The sequence below is a fragment of the Mesoplodon bidens genome, assembly GCF_964165515.1.
Source record: "Mesoplodon bidens genome assembly, chromosome: 2".
Classification (NCBI taxonomy): domain Eukaryota; kingdom Metazoa; phylum Chordata; class Mammalia; order Artiodactyla; family Ziphiidae; genus Mesoplodon; species Mesoplodon bidens.
In genome coordinates, this window is record NC_138177.1 from 101355629 (window position 1) to 101367452 (window position 11824).

Here is an 11824-nt window from a genome sequence, read left to right on the forward strand (position 1 = left end):
ACAGGTATGAGACAGAGTCTTTACATATTTTAATTCTTTTTTTTTCAGTTTTAAGTATTCTTATTTTGTAATATCTTTATTGGAGTATAATTGCTTTACAATGTTGTGTTAGTTTCTGCTTTATAACAAAGTGAATCAGATATACGTATACATATATCCCCATATTGCCTCCCTCTTGTGTCTCCCTCCCACCCTCCCTATCCCACCCCTCTAGGTGGTCACGAAACACAAAGCTGATCTCCCTGTGCTATGCAGCTGCTTCCCACTAGCTATCTATTTTACATTTGGTAGTGTATATATGTCCATGCCACTCTCTCACTTCATCCCAGCTTACCCTTCCCCCTCCCCGTGTCCTCAAGTTCATTCTCTACGTCTGCGTCTTTATTCCTGTCCTGTCCCTAGGTTCTTCAGAACCACTTTTTTTTTTGTTCACATTCCATATATATATGTGAGCATACGGTATTTCTTTTTCTCTTTCTGACTTACTCTGTAGACAGACTCTAGGTCCATCCACCTCACTACAAATAACTCAATTTCATTTCTTTTTATGGCTGAATAATATTCCATTGTATATATGTGCCACATCTTCTTTATCCATTCATCTGTCGATGGAAATTTAGGTTGCTTCCATGTCCTGGCTATTGTAAACAGAGCTGCAATGAACATTGTGGAACATGACTCTTTTGAATTATGGTTTTCTCAGGGTATATGCCCAGTATTGGGATTGCTGGGTCATATGGTAGTTCTATTTTTAGTTTTTAAAGGAACCTCCATACTGTTCTCCATAGTAGCTGTATCAATTTAGATTCCCACCAACAGTACAAGAGGGTTCCCTTTTCTCCACAACCTTTTCAGCATTTATTGTTTGTAAATTTTTTGATGACGGCCATTCTGACTGGTGTGAGGTGATACCTCATTGCAGTTTTGATTTGCATTTCTGTAATGATTAGTGATGTTGAGCATCCTTTCATGTGTTTGTTGGCAATCTGTATATCTTCTTTGGACAAATGTCTATTTAGATCTCCTAAACATTTTTTGATTGGGATGTTTGTTTTTCTGATATTGAGCTGCATGAGCTGCTTGTAAATTTTGGAGATTAATCCTTTGTCAGTTGCTTCATTTGCAAATATTTTCCCACATTCTGAGAGTTGTCTTTTCATCTTGTTTATGGTTTCCTTTGTTGTGCAAAAGCTTTTAAGTTTCATTAGGTCCCATTTGTTTATTTTTGTTTTTATTTCCATTTCTGTAGGAGGTGGGTCCAAAAGGATCTTGCTGTGATTTATGTCATAGAGTGTTCTGCCTATGTTTTCCTCTAAGACTTTTACAGTGTCTGGCCTTACATTTACATCTTTAATCCACTTTGAGTTTATTTTTGTGTATGGTGTTAGGAAGTGTTCTAATTTCATTCTTTTACATGTAGCTGTCCAGTTTTCCCAGCAGCACTTATTGAAGAGGCTGTCATTTCTCCATTGTATATTCTTGCCTCCTTTATCAAAAATAAGGTGACCAGGGCTTCCCTGGTGGCGCAGTGGTTGAGAGTCCACCTGCCGATGCAGGGGAAACGGGTTCGTGCCCCAGTCTGGGAAGATCCCACATGCTGTGGAGCAGCTGGGCCCGTGAGCCATGGCCACTGGGCCTGTGAGTCTGGAGCCTGTGCTCCGCAACGGGAGAGGCCACAACAGTGAGAGGCCCACATACCGCAAAAAATAAAAAAAATAAAAAAAATAAGGTGACCATATGTGCGTGGGTTTATCTCTGGGCTTTCTATCTTGTTCCATTGATCTATATTTCTGTTTTTGTGCCAGTACCGTACTGTCTTGTTTACTGTAGCTTTGTAGTATAGTCTGAAATCAGGGAGCCTGATTCCTCCAGCTCCGTTTTTCTTTCTCAAATTTGCTTTGGCTATTCGGGATCCTTTTTGTTTCCATACAAATCGTGACATTCTGTGAAAAATGTCATTGGTAGTTTGATAGGGATTGCATTTGAATCTGTAGATAGCTTAGGTAGTATAGTCATTTTCACAATGTTGAATCCTCCAATCTAAGTACATGGTATATCTCTCCATCTGTTTGTATCATCTTTAATTTCTTTCATCAGTGTCTTATAGTTTTCTGCATACAGGTCTTTTGTCTCCCTAGGTAGGTTTATTCCCAGGTATTTTATTCCTTTTGTTGCAATGGTAAATGGGACTGTTTCCTTAATTTCTTTTTCAGATTTTTCATCATTAGTGTATAGGAATGCAAGAGATTGCTGTGCATTTATTTTGTATCCTGCTAGTTTACCAAATTCATTGATTAGCTCTAGAAGTTTTCTGGTAGCATCTTTAGGATTCTCTATGTATAGTATCATGTCATCTGCAAACAGTGAAAGCTTTACTTCTTCTTTTCCAATTTGGATTCCTTTTATTTCTTTTTCTTCTCTGATTGCTGTGGCTAAAACTTCCAAAACTACATTGAATAATAGTGGTGAGAGTGGACAACCTTGTCTTGTTCCTGATCTTAGAGGAAATGGTTTCAGATTTCCACCATAGAGAACGATGTTGGCTGTGGGTTTGTCATGTATGGCCTTTATTATGTTGAGGTAAGTTCCCTCTATGCCTACTTTCTGGAGGATTTTTATCATAAATGTGTGTTGAACTTTGTCAAAAGCTTTTTCTGCATCTATTGAGATGACCATATGGGTTTTCTCCTTCAATTTGTTAATATGGTTTATCACATTGATTGATTTGCGTATATTGAAGAATCCTTGCATTCCTGGAATAAACCCCACTTGATCATGGTGTAGGATCATTTAACATGCTGTTGGATTCTATTTGCTAGCAATTTGATGAGTATTTTTGCATCTATGTTCATCAGTGATATTGGCCTGTATTTTCTTTCTTTGTGACATCTTTGTCTGGTTTTGGTATCAGGGTGATGGTGGCCTCGTGGAATGAGTTTGGGAGTGTTCCTCCTTCTGCTATATTTTGGAAGAGTTTGAGAAGGATAGGTGTTAGCTCTTCTCTAAATGTTTGATAGAATTTGCCTGTGAAGCCATCTGTTCCTGGGTTTTTGTTTTTTGGAATATTTTAAATCACAGTCTCAATTTCAGTGTTTGTGATTTGTCTGTTTATATTTTCTATTTCTCTCCTGGCTAAGTCTTGGAAGGTTGTGCTTTTCTAAGAATTTGTCCTTTTCCTCCAGGTTGTCCATTTTATTGGCATATAGTAGCTTGTAGTAGTCTCTTATGATCCTTTGTATTTCTGCAGTGTCAGTTGTTATTTCTCCTTTTTCACTTCTAACTTTATTGATTTGAGCCCTCTCCCATTTTTTCTTCATGAGTCTGGCTAAAGGTTTATCAATTGTGTTTATCTTCTCAAGGAACCAACTTTGTTTCCGTATCATTTATTTCTCATCTGATTTTTATGACTTCTGCTAACTTTGAGGTTTTTTTGTTCTTCTTTTTCTAATTGATTTAGGTGTAAGGATAGGTTGTTTATTTGAGATGTTTCTTGTTTCTTGAGGTAGGATTGTTTTGCTATATACTCCCTCTTAGAACTGCTTCTGCTGCATCCCATACATTTTGGGTCATCTTCTTTTCATTGTCATTTGTTTCTAGGTATTTTTTGATTTTCTCTTTGATTTCTTCAGTGATCTCTTGGTTACTTAGTAGCATATTGTTTAGCCTCCATGTGTTTGTATTTTTTAGATATTTTTTCCTGTAATTGATATCTAGTCTCATAGTGTTGTGGTCAGAAAAGATACTTGATACAATTTCAATTTTCTTAAATTTACCAAGGCTTGATTTGTGACCCAAGATATGATCTATCCTGGAGAATGTTCCATGAGCACTTGAGAAGAAAGTGTATTCTGTTGTTTTTGGATGGAATGTCCTATAAATATCAATTAAGTCCATCTTGTTTAATATATCATTTAAAGCTTGTGTTTCCTTATTTATTTTCATTTTGGATGACCTGTCCATGTGTGAAAGTGGGGTGTTAAAGTCCCCTACTGTGATTGTGTTACTGTTGATTTCCCCTTTTATGGCTGTTAGCATTTGCCTTATGTATTGAGGTGCTCCTATGTTGGTTGCATAAATATCTACAATTGTTATATCTTCTTCTTGGATTGATCCCTTGATCATTATGTAATGTCTTTCTTTGTCTCTTGTAATAATCTTTATTTTAAAGTCTATTTTGTCTGATATGAGAATTGTTACTCTAGCTTTCTTTTGATTTCCATTTGCATGGAATATCTTTTTTCATCCCCTCACTTTCAGTCTGTATGTGTCCCTAGGTCCGAAGTGGATCTCTTGTAGACAGCATATATATGGGTCTTGTTTTTATATCCATTCAGCTAGTCTATGTCTTTTGGTTGGAGGACTTAATCCATTTATATTTAAGGTAGTTATCAATATGTATGTTCCTATTACCATTATCTTAATTGTTTTGCATTTGTTATTGTAGGTCTTTTCCTTCTCTTGTGTTTCCTGCCTAGAGAAGTTCCTTTAGCATTTGTTGTAAAGCTGGTTTGGTGGTGCTGAATTCTCTTAGCTTTTGCTTGTCTGTAAACGTTTTAATTTCTCCGTCAAATCTGAATGAGATACTTGCCGGGTAGAGTAATCTTGGCTGTAGGTTCTTCCCTTTCCTCACTCTAAATATGTCCTGTCACTCCCTTCTGGCTTGCAGAGTTTCTGCTGAAAGATCAGCTGTCAACGTTATGGGGGTTCCCTTGTATGTTATTTGTTGTTTTTCCCTTGCTGCTTTTAATATTTTTCTTTGTTATTTAATTTTTGATAGTTTGATTAATATGTGTATTGGCATGTTTCTCCTTGGATTTATCCTGTATAGGACTCTCTGTGCTTCCTGGACTTGATTGATTGTTTCCTTTCCCATATTAGGGAAGTTTTCAACTATAAGCTCTTCAAATATTTTCTCAGTCCCTTTCTTTTTCTCTTCTTGTTCTGGGAGCCCTATAATTCGAATATTGGTGCATTTAATGTTGTCCCAGAGGTCTCTGAGACTGCCCTCAATTCTTTTCATTCCTTTTTCTTTTTTTTGGCTCTGCAGTAGTTATTTCCACTATTTTATCTTCCAGGTCACTTATCCATTCTTCTGCCTCAGTTATTCTGTTATTCCTTCTAGAGAATTTTTCATTTCATTTATTGTGTTGTTCATCATTGTTTGTTTGCTCTTTAGTTCTTCTATGTCCTCGTTAAACGTTTCTTGTATTTTTTCCATTCTATTTCCAAGATTTTGGATCAACTTTCCTGTGATTACTCTGAATTATTTTCAGGTGGAGTGCCTATTTCCTCTTCATTTGTTTGGTCTGGTGGGTTTTTACCTTGCTCCTTCTTTTGCTGTGTGATTCTCTGTCTTCTCATCTTCTTAACTTACTGTGTTTGGGGTCTCCTTTCTGCAGGCTGCAGGTTCATAGTTCCCATTGTTTTTGGTGTCTGCCCCCAGTGGCTAAGGTTGGTTCAGTGGGTTGTGTAGGCTTCCTGGTGTAGGGGACTGATGCCTGTGTTCCGGTGGATGAGTTTGGATGTTGTCTTTCTGGTGGGCAGGACCACGTCCATTGGTGTGTTTTGGGGTGTCTGTGACCTTATTGTGATTTTAGACAGCCTCTCTGCTAATGGGTGGGGTTGTGTTCCTGTCTTGTTAGTTGTTTGGCATAGGGTGTCCAGCACTGTAGCTTGCTGGTCGTTGAGCGGAGGTGGGTCTTAACATTGAGATGGAGATATCTGGTAGAGCTTTTCCTGTCTGATATTACATGGAGCTGGGAGGTCTCTGGTGGACAAATGTCTTGAACTTGGCTCTCCCACCTCAGAGGCACAGGCCTGACACCCAGCTGGAGCATGAAAACCCTGTCAGCCACACAGCTCAGCAGAAAAGGGAGAAGAAAAGAAAGAAGGAAAGAAAGAAAGAAAGAACGGGAATAATAATAAAGTTATTAAATAAAAATTTTAAAAATATATTAAAAATAAAAAACATTAAAAAGTAATTTTAAAAAAAGAAAGAAAGAAAGAAGAGAGCAACCAAAGCAAAAAAAAAAAAAATCCACCAATGATAACAACAGCTAAAAACTATATTAAAAAAAAAAAAAGAAAAAACGGACAGACAGAACCCTAGGACAAATGGTAAAAGCAAAGGTATACAGAGAAAATCACACAAAGATGCCTACACATACACACTCACAAAAAGAGAAAAAGTAAAATATATATATATATATATAAAAAGAAAGGGAGCAACCAAAACAATAAACAAATGTACCAGTGATAATAAACTCTTATTACTAAACTAAGATAAACATAAAACCACAAACAAATTAGATGCAGAAAGCAAACCCCAAGTCTACAGTTGCTCTCAAAGGCCACCACTTCAATTTTGGGATGATTCGTTGTCTATTCATGTATTCTGCAGATGCAGTGTACATCAAGTTGATTGTGGAGATATAATCTACTGCTCCTGAGGATGCTGGGAGAGATTTCCCTTTCTCTTCCTTGTTTGCACAGCTCCTGGGGTTCAGCTGTGGATTTGGCCCTGCCTCTGCATGTAGGTCATTGGAGGGAGTCTGTTCTTTGGTCAGACAGGATGGGGTTAATGGAGGGGCTGACTAGGGGGCTCTGGTTCACTGGGGCCAGGGGGAGGGAGGGGTACGGATGTGGGGCGAGCCTGAGGTGGCAGAGGCCGGCATGATGTTGCACCAGCCTGAGACGCCATGTGTTCTCCCAGGGAAGTTGTCCCTGGATCACAGGACCCTGGCAGTGGCGGGCTGCACATGCTCCCGGGAGAGGAGGTGTGGATAGTGACCTGTGCTTGCACACAGGCTTCTTGGTGGCTGCAGCAGCAGCCTTAGCGTCCCATGCCCATCTCTGGTGTCCGCACTGATAGCCGTGGCTCGTGCCCATCTCTGGAACTGATTTAGGCAGTGCTCTGAATCCCCTCTCCTTGCACACCCTGAAACAATGGTCTCTTGCCTCTTAGGCAGTTCCAGACTTTTCCAGGACTCCCTCCTGGCTAGCTGGGGCACGCTAGCCCCCTTCAGGCTGTGTTCACGCAGCCGACCCCAATCCTCTCCCTGGGATCTGACCTCCAAAGCCCGAGCCTCAGCTCCCAGCCCCCACCCGTCCTGGCGGCTGAGCAGACAAGCCTCTCGGGCTGGTGAGTGCAGGTCGGCACCAATCCTCTGTGCAGGAATCTCCCCGCTTTGCCCCCCGCACCCCTGTTGCTGCACTCTCCTCTGTGGCTCCGAAGCTTCCCCCCTCCGCCACCCGCAGTCTCCACCAGTGAAGCAGCTTCCTAGTGTGTGGAAACTTTTCCTCCTTCACAGCTACCTCCCAGAGGTGCAGGTCCCATCCCTATTCTTTAGTCTCTGTTTTTTCTTTTTTCTTTTGCCCTACCCGGGTATGTGGGGAGTTTCTTGCCTTTTGGGAAGTCTGAGGTCTTCTGCCAGTGTTCAGTAGGTGTTCTGTAGGAGTTGTTCCACATGTAGATGTATTTCTGATGCATTTGTGGGGAGGAAGGTGATCTCCACGTGTTACTCCTCCGCCATCTTGAAGGTCTCTCTCCAGACCCTGTTCTTGACTTCAGGTAGTTTATCATGAAAGACAGACAAATAAAGGGAATGGTTTTCTCTGGCTATTAAGTGCACCAGTGCGGCTGATAAAAGTTGCAATTTTTGTTGTTTCTGTAATGCAGTTCAACTATGAAAATGAAATGCTTTTGTAAAATTGTTTTTTAATTTTTTTAAACTTTTATAAAAAAAAGCAACCTATTTCTACTTTTTGTTAAGCATTTAATAACAAGGGGAATGGAGGAAGTTCACTTTGACAGGGTGAATAATTGGAGACTTCTGGGGACTTCTGGGGAACTACAGATGGGTCAGGTAGGAATTGAGGTCATAGGAAGCTATAGTTATTCATATGGATCTTCACACAGGAGACCTAAAGACAGAGGCCATAGATGATTTGAGTCTATATTAAGCTTGAAGAAAACTTGAATAATGATATATAAAGAGTATTATTAAAGGCTAAATGTAGGATTTAAGCTTTGGAAGCCTGAGACAGAAACTAAGTTTCAGGAGGGAAATAGGTTCTTATTTTGTCAGCCCCACTGAGCAAGCATGTGGTCCTTTTTGTTTCACTCTTCTTTGATTTAAAATCTGATGCCTATAATAAAAGTCATCTTTCATTGACTTGTATATAATTAATGGCTAAGAATCAAAACTATACTTAATAGCAAGAACTAATAAGCAATAATTTGAGAATTACAATTATATTTACAATTCCATAGTGCCAATCAGTTACTTAGGTTTACTTGATTTATTGAACAGTTATACATAAGTCAAGAAAATATGTTCTAATTCCCCAAATCTTTTGTGTCCTGGCAGGAATCCAGGTTTATGCCATACTTTTCTAGGCTTTATCCCTAATTGAAACCGCCTTTCTGTCAATCCCTCATTTGTTTCCAGAGAAGTAAAATGTGATTGGACTTAGAGCCAAAGTTCCCTCCATCTGACAATTCAGCTTTCTTCTTCTGGATCCTGTTGACTTTTACCCCTACTCAACAAAGTATTTACTTTTATGTTTCACATAGCTTTGATTTAAAATGAGGGTAATAACTTTTTCAAAGTAAATCAGGCTTACATTGCATATTTAGTAACCTCTGATGATGAGCTAGAAATAAATACATAGTAAACCAAATGGAAGAGGTCAAAGTTGCATATGTCAAGTATACACTCTGAGCAAGTAAGCATCCCAAGTAAGAGTTCACAGGAACTACAAAGATTCATTCCTTTCCTTGTCTCTTTGGTTTCTACTTTATTTCCTTCAAATTCTGATGTTTGACTCTCAGGCTTTTTCCTACTCTGTACGAATGATTCTGGTAATGACTTTTCTGAGTGTGCCCACTGCCCACTTTGTCTTGCATTATATGTTCATAAATGTTTGAAAAGTTTCCAGAGAGATCTATTCCTTAATAAACAATTTGAGTTTAAAAAGAACTTTTCAATTAACCAAAACCAGTTGGACTGTCACTCAGGAGTAGAAGGAAGATCATTTTGAGGCTCAGCCAGCAGTAGGGCAACGGGCTGCAGCATAGTCAGAAGCAGAAGATGTGCATGTCTTAGAAATAGAATCAGCAGTGTAGAACTGGACAAAAATATAACCTTGGGAATAGCAGGGTTTTTCTGCCGCCATGTTGATAGTATTGGGATCTTCAGCAAAGGAAGAAGAGCCCTACCTGCCTGTCCAACTTAGGAACACTTTGGTGAAAACAATGAGACAATGTATTAGTAGAATTTCTTGGTCTTTGAGAGAGAAAACTGGAAATACTTTGGGACTATTGGTGTAGCAAAAGTAGTGATGGGGAGGAAATGAAAAAAATAACTGCCCCAATTTTCTTCCACAGGGGAAGAGATTCATGGTACCTGCTCTTCCCTTCAGGGCACTGGCTTAGGGTTCTTCTCACTTTTCAATGATTAATTCATAATGTCAATTCCATAAAAACTTCCCACTCCTCATGTTTTCAAGCTGCAATTAATCATTCATTCATTGCAGTCCAACTGCACTTTTTAAAAAAATAATGCTTAACAGGTACTGCCTCTATTATAGTTAATTCTACAGATATCTATGCCAGCAATTAGCAAACTTTTTTGTAAAGGGCCAGATAGCAAATATTTTAGGTCTTGCAGGTGTACAGTCTTTGTCATAACTACTTAACTTACCTTTGTAGCACAAAAGCAACCATTGAAAATATATAAACAAGTGAGTGAGGCTGTGATCCAATAAAACTTTATTTATGAAAACAGGTAGTGAATCAGATTTGGCCCATGAGCTATAGATTGTTCATCACTGGCCTATGCCAATAGTCTATAAAATCATTGAAGGCAAGAAAAGTGCTGTATTATTCTTTGTAAGTCATATCAGGTTTGATAACAATGATTAAAAACCTGGTCTCTGGACTCAGACTCTTTGGCTTAAAATACTGACTGTATAGCCTTGGGACCCTGGGCAAATCATTTAACTGCTCTGGGCCTCAGTTTCTTATGAAAAACTATGATAAAAATGAAACCTGCTTCATAGAGCTATTGTGAGGGTCAAGTGAAATAATTCCTTTAATGCACTGATATATGTTAAACATTCAGTAAATGTTAGTTAGCCATTAATATCTTTTATAGGATCATGCTCAGTAAATAGATATTTGTTAAATAAATTCACAGTGAGATATTAAATTCATGTCTCAAATTTATCTGTAATGGATCAATGTTATTTGAAGATATTGAATATGAAAAAATATTTATTAAAATATGTTAATAAAAGGCATGCTTACAAATATAAATATCTGTGGTAATTTAAATTGTCTGTTATCACCTTGAAAAACAAAAACTGTTTTTGAAAAGATGTAGAATACAAATATGAAGGGGGAGATAGGAGACAGGAAACGCCAGTGCTTAATTTCATGGGAGTAAACAAAATCAATTCTGGAAATGTATCATTTTTTTAAAAAGTAAAATATCAACAAGTTAATCCAATCAGAAGTAATAAATATGATTTTTAAAGAACAAATCAATGCCAGAATTTTTGATTATTTAATAAAGTTAAAAGATTAGCAGATGAGTAGGTCTACCAAATCAAGTTCTATATTTATTTTAATAAAAATGTTGATATTTAGCCATAATTGTTATTTATATTCAGCATTATATCTCACAAATTAATAAAAACTGGAATACACAAAAGCTTGCTACATAAAAGGGACACAAGATGAGGAGAATATTCAAATCATATTCAGTGAAGGAGATTTGGGATTTTTAAATGAGAACCATCTCTCTCTCTCTGTCACATACACACACAAACAGAAACACACACACTCACACATTTATGTGTGTAAAGTATTTAAGTCAGTAAAATATATGAGGCATCCAACCTTAAGAAGTACCAGTGATGATTAGGCTCCCTTTGTCTGCCTCCACTCTCTCTGCCCTGTTGTATGACTGTGAGGTCAGCCTCTTGTGGACTGCTTCCTCTGGGCTCCCTTGTCTGCTGGCTTCCAGTTTGTGGCACCAGTGAGGTGGGGGGTGGGGCGGCAGCAGGATGTCAAAAAGTGCTTGGAAGAGAGAGAGGCCATAGTATTTCCTTGTCACTGCTCCCACATGTTTGGAAGCTGCATCTCCGGTGGATCCTAGCCGCACCTCCACAGTTATTGGATCCTATGCTGGGGGCCCACAGCGCCCCCTCCAGGCCTCTGCTCTCACTGAGCATTGGTCATGCTCTCCCCAACCCCTTTCCCCCAGGCTCAGGAAAACAACAGCTTCCCCCTGCTGCCAGTCCCTCAGCATCTCAACATTCCTTATTTATTCTTTTACCCTGCCCACACCTCTGTAGGTAGTCTTTCACCAACATTTCCCAACTCTGACCAATACAAGAAAGACCTCCTAAGGATACCAGTATTTTAGCAAAAGCAAATTTAGAGAAGGGTAAGAAGAGAATTAACATTAATAGATGCATTTCAAGTTAATATGTTCACTTGGGGAGGTAATTTGGTTTTGGAAACAAAATCAGAATGAAAACCCTAGAATGTAGTAGTAACAACCTTTTGAATGTATATCTGGTAAAATGAGGCTGCAGGGCTTGGATAAGCAGGAAGAATCATTATTATGTATGAGCTGGTATGTAAAGGCAATTTCTAAACATTTTACTCTATCCTTTGCTCTCAGGCATATCCTAATCAGCTCAAGGCTCTTAATAAATCTCTCTCTGTCCGTGGACAAGATCCTAGCTTCCCACCAAAACCTGGCTCCTCCTGCAGAGGGGCTCATGTCTCCTGGCTCTGGCAATATCTCTGGTT